The following is a 14,201-nucleotide window of genomic DNA, read 5'->3' on the forward strand; positions in this document are numbered from 1 at the left end:
TCCCAGGTTTCACCTCCTTTGGGAGCCCAGCCCATCCTCCCATGACATCCCACGGTTTTCCTAAAGGCCAGAGCAGGTGGTGCTCCTCAGGAAAACCAATGGATCTCCTCTGCAAAAATCCTGCAGGAAATACAGCAAACCCCAGCTGCTTCAGAAAAAAGAGAAGATTTGGGGTGTGTAGAACCAAGGGATTGGATCCCTTCCTGAGCTCCTCCTGCCCACACCTGCAATCCCAGTGTTCCTGAGGCTGCTGCAAATCCAGGTCCTGACCCACAGCACGGGCCAGGCCCCAGCTCCATAAATAATTCCTGAAACTGGCATTTCCATCCTGAGGGAAGGGACATTCGATCCTGCTCCTCACCTCTCCGTGCTCCCACAGAAAGCCAAAATCTGCATATCCTGAATGCTCCATCTGCTGCCTCTGGCTCCGGTTGCGGCTCCGGCCGCTCCCTCGGGCAGCAGCTGCCTCGGGGAGGGAAAATTGGGAGCTGGGGAAAACTGGGAGCTGGGGCCAGTTATTTTCCATCATTATTTCCCCCCTCAGCTTCAGGTCAGGTTGTTTCCCGCAGCTGAGCCTTTCCCAGGCCGTGAGGGATCGCTGTGTTTGCAGCCACGGGAACAAAATCTCCGTGGTTTATTCCTGGCTGAGCTGGAGATGGGAATGTGCAGTGCCAGGGGGTTTGGGAAGGTAAGGACGTTTTTGTCAGAGCCACAAGAAGCTCCAACTCATTCCAGAGCTGTCCCTGCAAGGTGTCACCCCAGGGAGGAGGCTTTGTTCCAGGAGCTGTCCTGGAGAATGTCTGGAGCAGGGAATCTGCGCTCGCTGCTCCTCCCAGGCTCCGCTTCCTTGGCAGGAGAGCTGGAAGAGCCCTGCCAAGGAGCAGGGAGAAAGTAGGGAACAGGGTCATGCCAGGAGCTGTGCTGGGGGAAAAACGGGTTTCAGGTGATGATTTTCACCTCCAGCTCTGCTCTGAGGGCTCTCCTCCACTCCTGCCTGGCAGATCCAAAGGGATTCACCTGTCCCTGGGCTGGGGAGCGGAGGAAAAACCTATGGAATTGCATTTGGGAGCATCCCAAGAGCAGCCACAGGAGTGACCCAGAAGAGTTTCTGTTTCCTTCCCAGGGAAAATGTTGCTGCTTCTCCAGAAATGTTCCTGTGGCACAAACAATCCTGAGCCAATTCCCAGGGAAGATGGGAATTTTGCAGGGAAATGGGATTTTTTTGGCCCTGGCCTCACGCTCCCCAGGAAAGGCCTTTTCAGTTGGAGCCACACAATTTTAGGAACCATGTGCAGCTTCTCAAGTACTAATTAAGATCCTGCAGATTCATTTTGAAGAGAATTCAAGAGTGCAGATCTTTTATGTAAGAAAATGAATCAAATGTGTCATTTTCCCTTTTCCATGTCACTTGCAGCTACAGTTAAATTCCCTCCCCCTTTTTTTAAAAATCTGGGATTGATGTTTGAAGCAACAAAAACTTCCTGTGCCAGGGATTTGGAACTTGATCATCTTTAAGGTCCCTTCCAACCCAGGGAACTATTCCACGATTCCCTGATTTAAAATGACAGAAGGGATCAATACATCCTTCAAACCCTTATCCAGACCATGATTTTGTCGTGGATATTCCAGATTTTGTGTTCCCTGTTGGAGAAAAGGCAATTAAAATGCAGGTTTCTGGTGGGAATTTCTGCAAGAGGAAGAATCCCATTCCTCCAGTCTTCCCTCTGCTGGGAAAGCAATTTATCTCAAGGTTTGAATTAAATCTATTTGGGGTGTGCATCCAGATTTTTCCAAGTAAAACAGCGGGAATTCAGACCCTGCTGTTGACAAGGACACCGCAGTGCTGGCACACAGCCCCAACAACACCAAAAGGACCCAAAAACCCTCGAATTCCTTTCAGGAAGAGCCAAACTGGGAAGCCACAGCATCCTCGTGGCTGGAAAAGCGGGCGGGTTTGGCAGGTACCATTGCTCTCGCTAATGATCCCAAACAAAAAACCGGGAATTGTCTGTAGGGGCCTCTCATTAATTAATGACTCCTCGTCAGGAGCTGCTTGTGCCAGAGCTGTCAGCAGCAGAGCAGGGCCGGGCACTGAGAATTCTCCCCAGGAAGCTGCAAAACAGCCCTGATGGCTCCTGGAATAACGCAGGGTTCCTGCTGGGAGGGGATGAATGGGAAAACAAGGGATGGAGGAAGGGACAGCCCGGGGAGGGAGGGAGGATGCTGATGAAAAGCCGTGGGCAGCGAGGTCCGTGGGGCTGTGAGAGATAAAGGTCACGGCAGTGCCACCTCTGCAGTTCAGAGCTTATTAAGGGCTCTCCTTTGGCCTTTTCATCACCTTTTTAACACACAGCTTCCCTTTTCGCCTTTTTCCCATCGTCCTGGATGGGCTCTTTTGGGATGCAAATGAAGCTCGTTCCCTATCCCTGAGAATTCCCTGGAAAGCAGCCATTTATTACCTTCAGATCCAAGAGGAGAGTTAGGGACGGGTGAGAATCACAAACCCACCCGGTGCTGCTTTCCCAGCGAAGAAAACGATTTCCATGTGGATCCAGCGCTTGGCAAAGGAGAAGGAGCAACCTGGGGAGCCTTGGGTGGAACGAGAAGGGCTTTAATCTCCATCCAAATCCAAACCGTTGTGGGATTTTAGAATTCTGTGACTTCTGTGAGTGGGATTTTAGAATTCCGTGAATGGATGGGATGGGAAAGCCAAGGAACAGCCTCTGTTAGATCTCCCAAATCCATCCAGGACACACAGGTGGGCAGGAGAGGCAGCTCAGGTTGCAGAGGAGCACTCAGAGCCTCGCCTCGAGCTTCCAACCATGATTAAAGATCTGGCAGGGAAAGAATTATTCAGTCTTGTGCCTGCCTAATGTCAGGAGCTCGTAAGAGACCGGCTGCTGTTTGCAGGAACAGCTTGGAATCCCTCTGCTCCGGCTGGGTGGTCAGGAAAACTCCAGCTGGGTGGCTGGGAAAACTCCAGCTGGATTGTCAGGGGAACTCCAGCTGGATTGTCAGGGGAACTCCGGCTGGATAATCGGGAAAACTCCGGCTGGATAATCGGGAAAACTCCAGCTGGATCGTCAGGAAAACTCTGGCTGGATAGTCGGGAAAACTCCAGCTGGATCGTCAGGAAAATTCCAGCTGTATCGTTGGGAGAATTCCAGCTGGATCATCATCAGAACTCCAGCTGGATCATCATCAGAACTCCAGCTGGATCGTCAGGATAACTCCAGCTGGATCATCATCAGGATAACTCCAGCTGGATCATCATCAGGATAACTCCAGCTGGATCATCAGGATAACTCCAGCTGGATCATCACCAGGATAACTCCAGCTGGATCATCAGGATAACTCCAGCTGGATCACCAGGATAACTCCAGCTGCATCATCATCAGGATAACTCCAGCTGGATCATCATCAGGATAACTCCAGCTGGATCATCAGGATAACTCCAGCTGGATCATCATCAGGATAACTCCAGCTGGATCACCAGGATAACTCCAGCTGGATCATCATCAGGATAACTCCAGCTGGATCATCAGAACCCCAGCCAGGAGAGGAGCGCCTCTCCCCTCAGCACAGGGAGCAGCAGGGACAGTGATGGGCTCAGCTCCCCTGAGCCATCCCACACACCCTGGGAACAACTTCTGCCTGGAGCAGGGATGGTTCTCCCAACAGCTCCAGCTGAAGTGAAGGATGTTTGGTTTCTTTTTGTTTTCAGTCCACAGAATGTGCTCTGAAAGTAAAAAGATTGTTTCAGGTTGCTGCTTGTCTTGGAGCTGGGAAGATCTGGAGCAGCAGGTGGAGGTGGAGAAGGGGCTGGAGCTCCAGGAGAGGCTGAGGGAGCTGGGAAGGGGCTGGAGAATCCCTGAGGGAGCTGGGAAGGGGCTGGAGAATCCCTGAGGGAGCTGGGAAGGGTCTGGAGAATCCCTGAGGGAGCCGGGAAAGCTCAGCCTGGAGCAAAGGAGGCTCAGGGGGAATTTCTGGCTCTGCACAAGTCCCTGTCAGGAGGGGACAGCCGGGGGGATTTGGGATCTGCTCCCAGGGACAGGGACAGGAGGAGGAAAGGGCTTCTGGTTACTCCAGGAAAGGTTCAGCTTGGATATTATGGAAAATTTCTTCATGGAAAAGGTTTTCCAGCACAGCTGCCCAGAGCTGTGACAAGTCCCCGTCCCTGGAGGGATTTAAAATCCCTGTGGATGTGGCACTTGGGGACATGGGGCAGTGCTGGCCTTTGCAGCGCTGGGAAACAATTGGACTTGATGGTCTCAGAGGACTTTTCCAAGATGATTGATTCCAGGATTCGATGGTTTTATAACTGTGGGAGCCTTTTTCTCTTTTTCCCATCTGCTGGATGTGGAAATGGATGTGGAAGCAGGAGCCCTGCCCTCATCCCTGTGAGGCCTCCAATCCAATTCCCTGCCTGGAGCTGGGAGAGATTGCTCTGAACCCCTCGGAGCTCTGTGGCCTGTCTGGCTGAAATAGGGAGGTTAAAACTGCACAGATGGAAATTCAGGAGATCTGAAGATTATTTCCCTGCAAGTCCTGCTTTGTGTCACCTGCCCAGACCCTTCCAGTGGTGACAGCACCCAGAAACACAAGCCAGGCTTGCCAGGGTAAAACACAGAAAGGTTTCTTGTTGGTTTAAAAATCTGCTCTTTTTTTGTTTTGTTTTGTTTTGTTTTGTTTTTTTGTTTTGTTTTTTCTTTGTAGGCAAAAAGACAGTGGAACCTTTCCTGCCAATTTGAGATCCTTTTCCCAACTCCAGAAACACCAATCCCAGGATCAGAGGCTAAAATCTGTGTGCCCACTGCTTTGGTGTGGTTTTAGGGAAGTGATGTGAATTAACTGAGCTCTTTACAGTGAGGAAAATCCCTTCCCTGGGCACTTCCCAGACTCTCCCTGTGAGGGTGTCAGGCCCTGGCACAGATTTCCTGTCCCTGGGAAGTGTCCAAGGCCAGGCTGGAGCAACCTGGAACAGTGGGAGGTGTTCCTGCCCATGGAGAGGGAACTGGATCATCCCTGAGGTCCCTCCCAACCCAAACCATCCCAGGATCCTATTCCATGAGGAATTCAAGCTTTAATGTCAGGACTTCTTCTATCTGTTCATGTGTTACTTGTGTTTATTTAGACAAAATTTGAGCTGCTTCCTTCACCAAATCCAAGGGCCTTCCAGCCTTGGCTGTTTTGCAGGATGAATAATCTCAGTGGCTGTTTATTCCCAGGATTCATCAACTTCCAGACACAAATCCTCCTCCACTTGGATAAACCGGGCTGGGGACAAGCTGTGGGTTCAGGGCTGGCAGCAGAGAGGAGAATATTCCCCAGCAGCTCTCAGCCCTGACCCACAGCTCCTCCTGGACCCTCCCAGGGATTGGGAAGCTCCCAAAGAACTCGGTGGGATGAGTCAGCTCCGTGTCTGCCAGGCTGGTGCTGAGGGGGAGGAAGAGCAGTGAGGAGCTTGTGCTGCTCCGGGGAAGCTGCAGCACAGGAGAAAAGTGACAGAATCTTCTTCCTTTCTCAATTCCCTGCCTGGAAAATCCACCTTTTCCTGTCCTTCCTGCTAAAGCCAACACCTGATCCCTTGGTGGCACCTTTGGGGCTGCCAGGAAAGCCGAGGCAGTGGGAACATCCAGCTTTTCCACAGCAGGTACAACATAATCCAAATCCACCTTCCTGCTGGTATTTTTTCTGCTCTGTTCCATGGGTTTTTTTTTTCCAGAGCATCCAGCACTTCCCAGCTCTGTCAGGGATGATGCCCATGGCTCAGGATTCATGCCCATCCTCCCACCTAAAGCCCAGGCTACAGAGAAAATTTGGAACCTCAGCTCTCAGCCTCACATCCCAGGAAGTACTGCAATGTTCCTTGCTGTCATCTTTAACCAAAATGTTTGGGTTTCCAGGTTTGTTTCAGAAGGAGGAACCATCCATGGAATTACCCTCGTTGTTTTGGGGCTGTGACAAATCCTTCCCAATTCCCATCTCCTGCACCTGCCTGCTGCTTTATGGATGAGATATTCCAGCGGTTCCATTCCAGCCCTGGCGTTGCTCCAGGGAAGTGTCTGCCTTTAAAAGCTGCCCAGCATTTTCAAAGGAATAAAAAGCTTCAGTGGTTCCTGCCCTTTTCCTGGGAAGGCTGGTTGGTCTATTTTAGGGAAGCCACGCTGTTTATCCATTCCCATGCAGGATTTGGGAATCTACAGCAGCCTCCTCAGCCACTCCTGAGAGTGAAAAACCTCCTGCACGCCTCCCAATGGGATTTTTGGAGAGGTGGGAAGCACATCCTTCACTGCACAGCTGCTGCTCCACGCACTTCTCCCAAATAAATCCCTAATAAAGCTGCAGGAAGCAAAGGAGGGATGGAATGCCCTGCACCCATCCCCTCCTTGCTCAGCTTCTCTGTCCCTCTTGATATCAAACCCAACAATTCTTCTACTCCTGGTATGAAATGGGGAGGGGAAGTTCCACTGCCTGATTCCAGCATCTGTTACATCCCTTTTAATTCCTGTTTATTTGATATCCATGATCTTCTTCAGCTCCTTCAGCTGGAAGGACAGAGAAGGGAGCACAAGCACTCATTAATTCTGCCCAATTAATTCATTAATTCACGGATCCCTTACAGTATCCAGGGTATTTGTTTCCTTTCCCTGTTTCCATCCTGTCCCAGTAATCTCCCAAATACCTGCAGCCTCCCTCAGTTTTCACCTGAATCCCTTTTCCTGGCACCGAGCTCTTCATGGAAGAGGGAAGATGACAAAGACATTTGGGATTGATGAGCTGAGGGCACAGAGGGGAAAAAATCCTGTGGGGAGCCGCTGGCTTTGCTTGGTGTGGGCAGTGCCAAGAAATCTCCCAATCCACCTTTAAAAGAGGGATTTTGGAGGAGGGGAAGAGGGCAGAAAGTCCAGAGTAAAGCCAGAAAATGATGGAAAATGGTCTCAGTGGAGGTTGTGAGGCTGCCCTGGAGGTGCTGGAGGGCACAGGAACCAGGACCCTGTTCTGTTTATATCAGCCATTCTCATTCCAAACACATTTCCTGCTGCTCCCTTCCTGCTTTTATGGGAAATGTATCCTTTGACAGGACCTCACCGAATCCATTTATCCTGTTCTGTTCCAGCTCTCCTGCCACATTTATCACCCAAGGATCTGAGTGCATTCAACACAACCACAGACATCTGCCAGCTTATTTCTTTTTTTTTTCCCCTCTCAGACTCCTCAGGAGAAAAACTGAAATGAGTGCAACAGTTTTCTTATTTTAGGAGGTTGGACTTTTCCCCCAGCCTCTCTCCCACAAACATTGCTGTCGTTTTTTTCTAGTAGAGAAAACAAATCCCCACAGGATCCACATCCTCAGGTCTGATCCTGAGACTGTTTTACTTTCCAGAAACAAAGCTGGACCATCCCTCCACTGCTCAGCTCTAGGGAAGGGCTCAGGAATATCGGGAATACTCTTCCTCTCACCAGCCAGCTTTTTTTTTTGGCTGGAGGATTGGGAATGTGGAAATCTTGCACCATAATGGGACAGCAATGGTCACAAATCACAGGGAAATGGGGAAAAACATCACCTGGACTGGTGAAAACTCTGTTTCAACAATGAATCCCGAAAATCCTCCTGAGTTACTGCCCAAAGTGATCCCTGTGTATCATCTCTGTGGTGTTGGCACTTAAAAAAAAAAATCATGGAATGGTTTGGGTTGGGAGGGACCTTAACCCCACTTAATTCCAAACTCTGCCATGGCAGGGACAGCTCCCACTGTCCCAGGCTGCTCCAAACCCATCCAGCCTGGCCTTGGGCACTGCCAGGGATCCAGGGACAGCCCCAGCTGCTCTGGGAATTCCATCCCAGGGTCTGCCCACCCTCCCAGCCAGGAATTCCTCCCCAATATCCCATCCAGCCCTGCCCTCTGGAAATCATTCCCTGTGTCCTGGCACTCCAGAGCTCTGGAACACGAAGCTTCACCTACAGATGTTCATTCCCTGCCTGGTTTTGGGACCTTGCCAGGAGAGGAACACGGAGAAAGGAATGTTCCCCTTCAGGGAGCAGCCTCAGCCTCGTTGTGCATTATCCTGGGAATTCCCGTGTGGAAGGCAGCGGGATCCCAGGGTAAAAGTTGGGAAGAGGGAGGAGGTGCCTCGCTGCCGCCTGCTGAGGGAGCTGTCCAGTTCCTGACTGCCCGCACAATTCCTGCATCCCCCTTTGGCCCCAAATTGTGCTGTCAGAGATGCTCCTGCCTTCGGGCAGCTTCCCTGAGGAGTCTCCCAGGAATGGGAGATTTGGCCAGGAAGAGAAGCTGGATAACCAAAAATCTCCAGGATTTCACAGAATCACGGAACGGTTTGGGTTGAAAAGGACCTTAAAGAAGACATCAAGCACGACCTCGGAGCTCCTGCGCGCGACTGCTGCGTGTTTGAGAGCTCAGAGCCGTGGGAAGGACAAAGGCAGGGAGTGCACTTTGTGCAAAGTGACCTTTCCCCAAAAAGGATTTATGGATATCAAATCCTTTGGGATGGCCAGAGCTTCTCGATAGTGAAAAAACCGGTGCCTGTGAATTACATTTGGTAACTGCAGCAGGGCAGGGAGTGCTGCAGCTCTCGGGATTCACTTTGGTGTGGATCAGGAGTGCTCAGGACCTCTGGAATATCTCAGTGCCAGGAATTACTCCTTGGAGTTGGCTTGGCAGACTCAGCAGGGGGAGAGAAGCGTAACGCGAGCCCACGAGCTCTGAGGAGTTCCTTCATTCCATCCTCCCGCTCTCAGCATTCCCTCCCAGCATCCAAACATTCCAGGAGAATGTCCGGGAAGAGAGGAGGAACCCTGGGAGCTGCAAACAGCCCCGTCCTTCCCAGCAGGGCGAAGAACTGCTGCTGTTCCCGGCTGCTGGAATTGCATCCGTGGCTCTGAAATTCGCTGCCTGAATCAGGATTGCTGATCTCTCCTGTTGCCAGGGAGTTGAGAAGCTTGGATGTGCTGCCTGAAGGCTGGGAATGACCAAGAGCAGCGTTTGGATTTCCCTGCCCTTGTAGCCTGGAAGAGCAGAGTTTCTTTCAGGTGTTTGGGAATTCTGTATCCTCCTCTAATTTCTGTTCAGTGCTTATAAATAAGAGACAACTCCTAAATATTCCAAAGATTTTCTTGAGCCTAAACCACAGGGTTTACGCCTGGAATCCAGGGAAGGATTGCAGCGACGATTTCTCTGTGGAGTTTCACAGAGTTTAACAAGTTTAACACCTTTGCACACCAAACTCTGGACCAGATTCCTGGTCCAAGGCAGCAGAGAAGGACAAAAATTCACCTCGGTTCTCCTCACTGCAGCCCAAATTTTGTCAAACGACATTTGCATGTTGAAACTTGATAGATAATTACTTTTACATTTTAAAATAAACTCCTGTATGTTATAGAAATCTCTCCATAAATTATTAACTCTTAATTTTACTGAGTTGGACAGACAATCTTTTCTCCTCTGTATGATGAGGTGGCACAGAACTTTCATTCAATATTGTTCTTTTGTCAAATAAAGAGTGTTTTATCGAGATCTGCTGTGGTCTGTTCTGTGGGTCTGTGGGATATTGAGCCACGGGACGGGACTTGAGCAAGAATCCCAACACTGCAGCCTTCTGTGCACTTTTCAGAGGCTGCAGTCATGAATCCCTGGAAAAAAATCAAAGGGTTGTGTGTCATCCACAAATAACCAGTTTAACTCTTCATTTAGAAGGTTTTATCATGAATAGATTTTATTTTTCCCTGCTGGACTCTGAGGTTTTGGGGAATCGATGTGGGTTCTTTAAACCTTTCAAATGCTGCTCCTCAGCGCTGAAGACCAGAAAATTCCTCTTTTACCACGTGAGCCAAGTCTTCGTGTTTTCCTCCAGAAACTTGGCCTTTGATGGGGACATCAAACACCCAAAGATCTCATGTTTAGGATGAAACAGACGTGACAAACCATATAAAGAGAATTACCCTTTATCTGCTGGGTGTTTGGGGTTGTGTGACATTTGACATTAAACCTTCGAGCTGAGCAGCTCCTGTTTGCCAGGGCCTCCCCAAAATCCCATCCCAGCCTGGTCCAGCTGTGCCCCGTGGTTTGTTCCTTCTGCTTCCCCCGGCTGTGGAGTGTCCTCTGCTCCAGCCAACATTCCCTGGGGAGACTTCTGCTTTCCCCTCTCCTTCTCTGCCCCTATGGATGCACCGATCCCGATCAATTTGTGTTTGACTCATTGGAATCCCAGGCCGGTTTGGGTTGGGAGGGACCACAGCTCTCCCCTCATCCCACCCCTTCCACGGGCAAACGATGCCACGCACTAGCCCAGGCTGCTCCCAGCCCCATCCAGGCTGGAATTTGGCTGGATTTGCTGCAGAGCTGCTCCCGGAGCTCGCCTTGGCTCAAAGCCGGCCGGGGGGGACCCGGGGCCGGGGCTGCGGCGGGGGAGGGACGGACGGAGCGGGGCGGGACGGACGGAGCCGTGAGGGGAGAGCGGAGCCGTGAGGGGAGAGCGGAGCCGTGAGGGGAGAGCGGAGCCGTGAGGGGGAGGAAGGAGCACACCGGAGAGGGAAGGGAAGGAGAGGAGCAGGCAGGGAAGGAGAGGGAAAGGAAGGGGCGGAAAGGCAAAGGAAAGGAAGGAAGGGGAAAGGAAGGGAAGGAGAGGAGCGGGGAGCGAAGGGAAGGCGGGCGAGCAGCCGAGCCGAGCCGCCGGCGCTCCCCGCGGGGCCGGCCCCGCTCGCTCCGCAGCGCCGGGGAAGCGCGGCCGCCGCTCCGCCGCCAGCACCGGGGCCATGGAGCGCTGAGGGGCTGCGGGAGCCTGAGGAGAACCGGAGGAGAACCGGAGGAGAACCGGAGGAGAACCGGAGGAGAACCGGAGGAGAACCTGCGGGAGCCCCCAGAGCCGCCGCCGAAGGTAAGCGCTGCCCGGCTGTGGGGCCGCGGCCGCCGCCCGGGGCCGGGGCTGAGGCGGCTCCGGGCTGTGAGGGGACCCGGCCCTGCCCGGCCCTCAGGGGGTCCCGGTGGGTCCCGGTGGGTCCCGCTCCGTGCCCGGGGCCGATGGAGCCCAAGCACCGATTCACTTGTGGGGTGTTTGCGTGGCCCCAGTTAAGTTTTGTCGTGGGCAATCACATGGCCTTAAAAGAAAAAAAATAAAAAAAAAATAAAAAATCCCGAACAAACAAGGGTCGTGGTTTGCCAGACAGCGGATATACACTTTAATCGGTTTTTAAAAATGACTTGATTTCTGCGCTCTCTGCACCTTGCAGGCTTTCTGTGTATATGTTTATTTCACCTCTGTTTTTGCCTGTATTTTTTCTGCCCCGGGTTTCTGCTGGGATCGCTCATTTTCTCCCGGCCGTGCTGAGGCGGCCGTGTGGCAGCACCGTGTTCCACACAACCGCATTCCCGGGATTTGCGCCTTCCCAGCGCCGTGGGATGGGGGCTGCCCTGCCGGATTCCCCTTCCCAGCCAGCCCAGCCCCATCCCAAACAGCTCGGGAGCGATCTGCAGCCTGGATCCTCGGAACTCCGGGTGGGATGAGCCCTCCCGGTGCTCCTCTGCCGGAGACATTTCCTCTGCATCATTTCCCTGCCATGTGCTTTGAGTCAGTTTGTTTTTCCTGAGCCTCCTTTTCCCAGTTCCGAGCCTGGTGGGAGCTGCGAGTTCCGAGAGGATCTGGGAGCTGTTCCCTCGGTGTGGCTCCACAAAGAGGAGCTTTTCCCCCTCCTCAGGTGGAGGTTGATGAGTTAAAAATCAATTCTGCTGAGGAACGAGGTGTTCGCTGTGATCTCTGGGGCTGGGATGGAGCCACGAGGGCACTGAGTTGTTTTGTGTGATGCTCAGCATCTGTTGCTACAGGAAACATCCCAAGAGATCCTCCACTAAAGAGAGAATTCCCGGTAGATCTCTCTTGTGTGAGACTCTTTCCAGCAGAATCCATACAATACCTTTTATTTTACCTCTGGAATCCTGGTATCCATAAGAAGCAGCAGTGAATAAACTGAATAATTGCGTTTGCAGGTCATAAATCCAGGGGAACAGGAACTTTTTAGGCCACCATGAGAAAGATGCTCGTTTGTAGTGTCCCTCATTATCAGCTCTGGAGAGGGAACTGATGGTTAAAGAGGTTATGAAGAAATCTGTGATCTATAAATCATCTGGAATAAAAGCTTGTTAGCACAACAAGTGCTTTCCTGGCAGATTATTCATTGGAATTCTCCTTTTCTCTTGTCATCTCATCTATTTTAATGTTTCCTTGTGCCTGCTCAGGTGCTCCAGGAACAGCTGTATCCTACTTTATTCTCGGATTTGGACATTTTAGATTCCAGGAAATAAATTTTAGTGCAGTGCTTTAATCTGAAGCTGAAACAAAGGATGATATTAAACCTTTTTGGCTGTTTTTTCCAAAAATATATTCAGGTTTTTTCTCCACCACTTCTGTATTTACTTCCCAGCTCTTCCCACGTCACATGGAAACCTCTCCTTATTCAGCATTCAAATCCTGATTTATCCATCAGGAAGCTTAACCCAGATTAGCTGAGTAATCGTCTCTGGGAACACAAGGCTCCTTTAAAAAGTCATTCCAATCAAATCCCTGGAATTTCCATATTTGAAATGGATAGCCACGGATAGAGCTGGAAAACCCTGCCTAAAATGGCAGTTTTTAATTGGAGTGGTTTGTTTTACCCAAACATCCTTTCCTTGGAATGATCCACATGGAGATGTCCCTGGGGAAATGTGGGAAATTTTAAACATTTGGGAAAAATAGTGAGAAAGCAGTGCTTGGAAACACCTTTATTTCTTTAAATTAAGTGCCTGTCTTTCCAATTTTCAAGCTTTATATGGTTCCCTCTGCAAATAAAATTGGATAATTATGGGAGTGGGATAAATACAGACTTGGCAGATGGAAAAAAAAAAGTGAAGGTGTAGGACAAATAATGAGGTGAAAAAACTCCCTTAAACTTGATGCCTGTTGCAAACAAATGAGTGGATATTTATATGAAATATTGCTTTGAAGGAGAAGGATTTTAACCTGATGTTATTACTCATGCTCTGGGTTTTTTTTTTTTTTTCCCTTTTTCCCCTTAGTTTTAAGAATGAAAATAATTTGTCAGCCTCACTTTGGGCTCCTTGCTGCAGCAGAGCTTTGGTTTCAGGTGATGCAGGGCGATGCTTGAGCTGGGCTAGGTGAATTTCAGTGGAATTTCTGTAATTCTGAAAAGAGCTCTCAGCTTCTTTTTTGGTTTTTACCAAAAAAAAAGAACAAATTGTTACCATCCTGTTGCTGCTAAAACATGCAGGGAAAGCCAGGCTGTGCTTCCCTGAGTGTTCCATTCATCTGTGAGCCCTTCCTATCCCAAATAATTCAAGGATATTGCCATTATTCAGGTTAAAATATTAGAAAGAGCTTGATGAATGGTACAGAGAAAATAAATGAAGAACTTTTCTCTTGGTTATGCAGCTAAATTGAAAAATCCAAGCCTTTGAGTTTAATTTTTAACTTCATTTTTCATTAGATGTCTAATTAGACCGAGGACCCATTTGCCAGAGTGTTCTTGAAACACAAAACTTACCAAAATAATTCCTGTCAATCACAGGAGAAACTTTGCAAAGGGAAAAAAAGGCAATTTTTAGAGAACAATAAAGATAAAATGGTTTATCCTTTGTTTTTTAGAGCAGTCTGAGAGCTGAGGGAACTTCCTGGGAGAGCAAATTATTCCATGTTTGCCTCCCGTGGAATTCCTGCACTTTCTGCTGCAGCATCTGGCACTGCTGGCAGTGATGAGAAAATAGATTAGAGGATGAGGCTGGATTAGATCCGTGCTTATTCAGGTACTTAAAAAATGTCATTTTGTACACCCTGAGTTCAGCTTTTCCTCATGTTTGGCCACTTAAGGATACACTTTGTGTATAAATAACTCAGGGGAGAAAAAGTCAGAAAATTCCCCTTTTATTTTATGCCTTTGTTTCTCCCTTTTCCCTCTGTCCATGTGGAGTTTTGTGTGTGGATTGTGGGATTTTTTTTCCTTTCCTCCATCCATTTTCTCTCCTGAATTTCTCTCCTCTCTGGAAGCCAAGCAAAGAGGGTTGTGGATATTTTTACCGATGAGGATGAAGTGGAACCAAGGCAGATCCAGGGTCTGGGAGAAGTTAAGGACAACCTTGGCAGTGCTGAAAATATAGGTTGGGAATTGGGACAGTGTGGAGCAAAGATACTGC

The sequence above is a fragment of the Poecile atricapillus genome, chromosome 7 (genome assembly GCF_030490865.1).
Source record: "Poecile atricapillus isolate bPoeAtr1 chromosome 7, bPoeAtr1.hap1, whole genome shotgun sequence".
NCBI lineage: Eukaryota > Metazoa > Chordata > Aves > Passeriformes > Paridae > Poecile > Poecile atricapillus.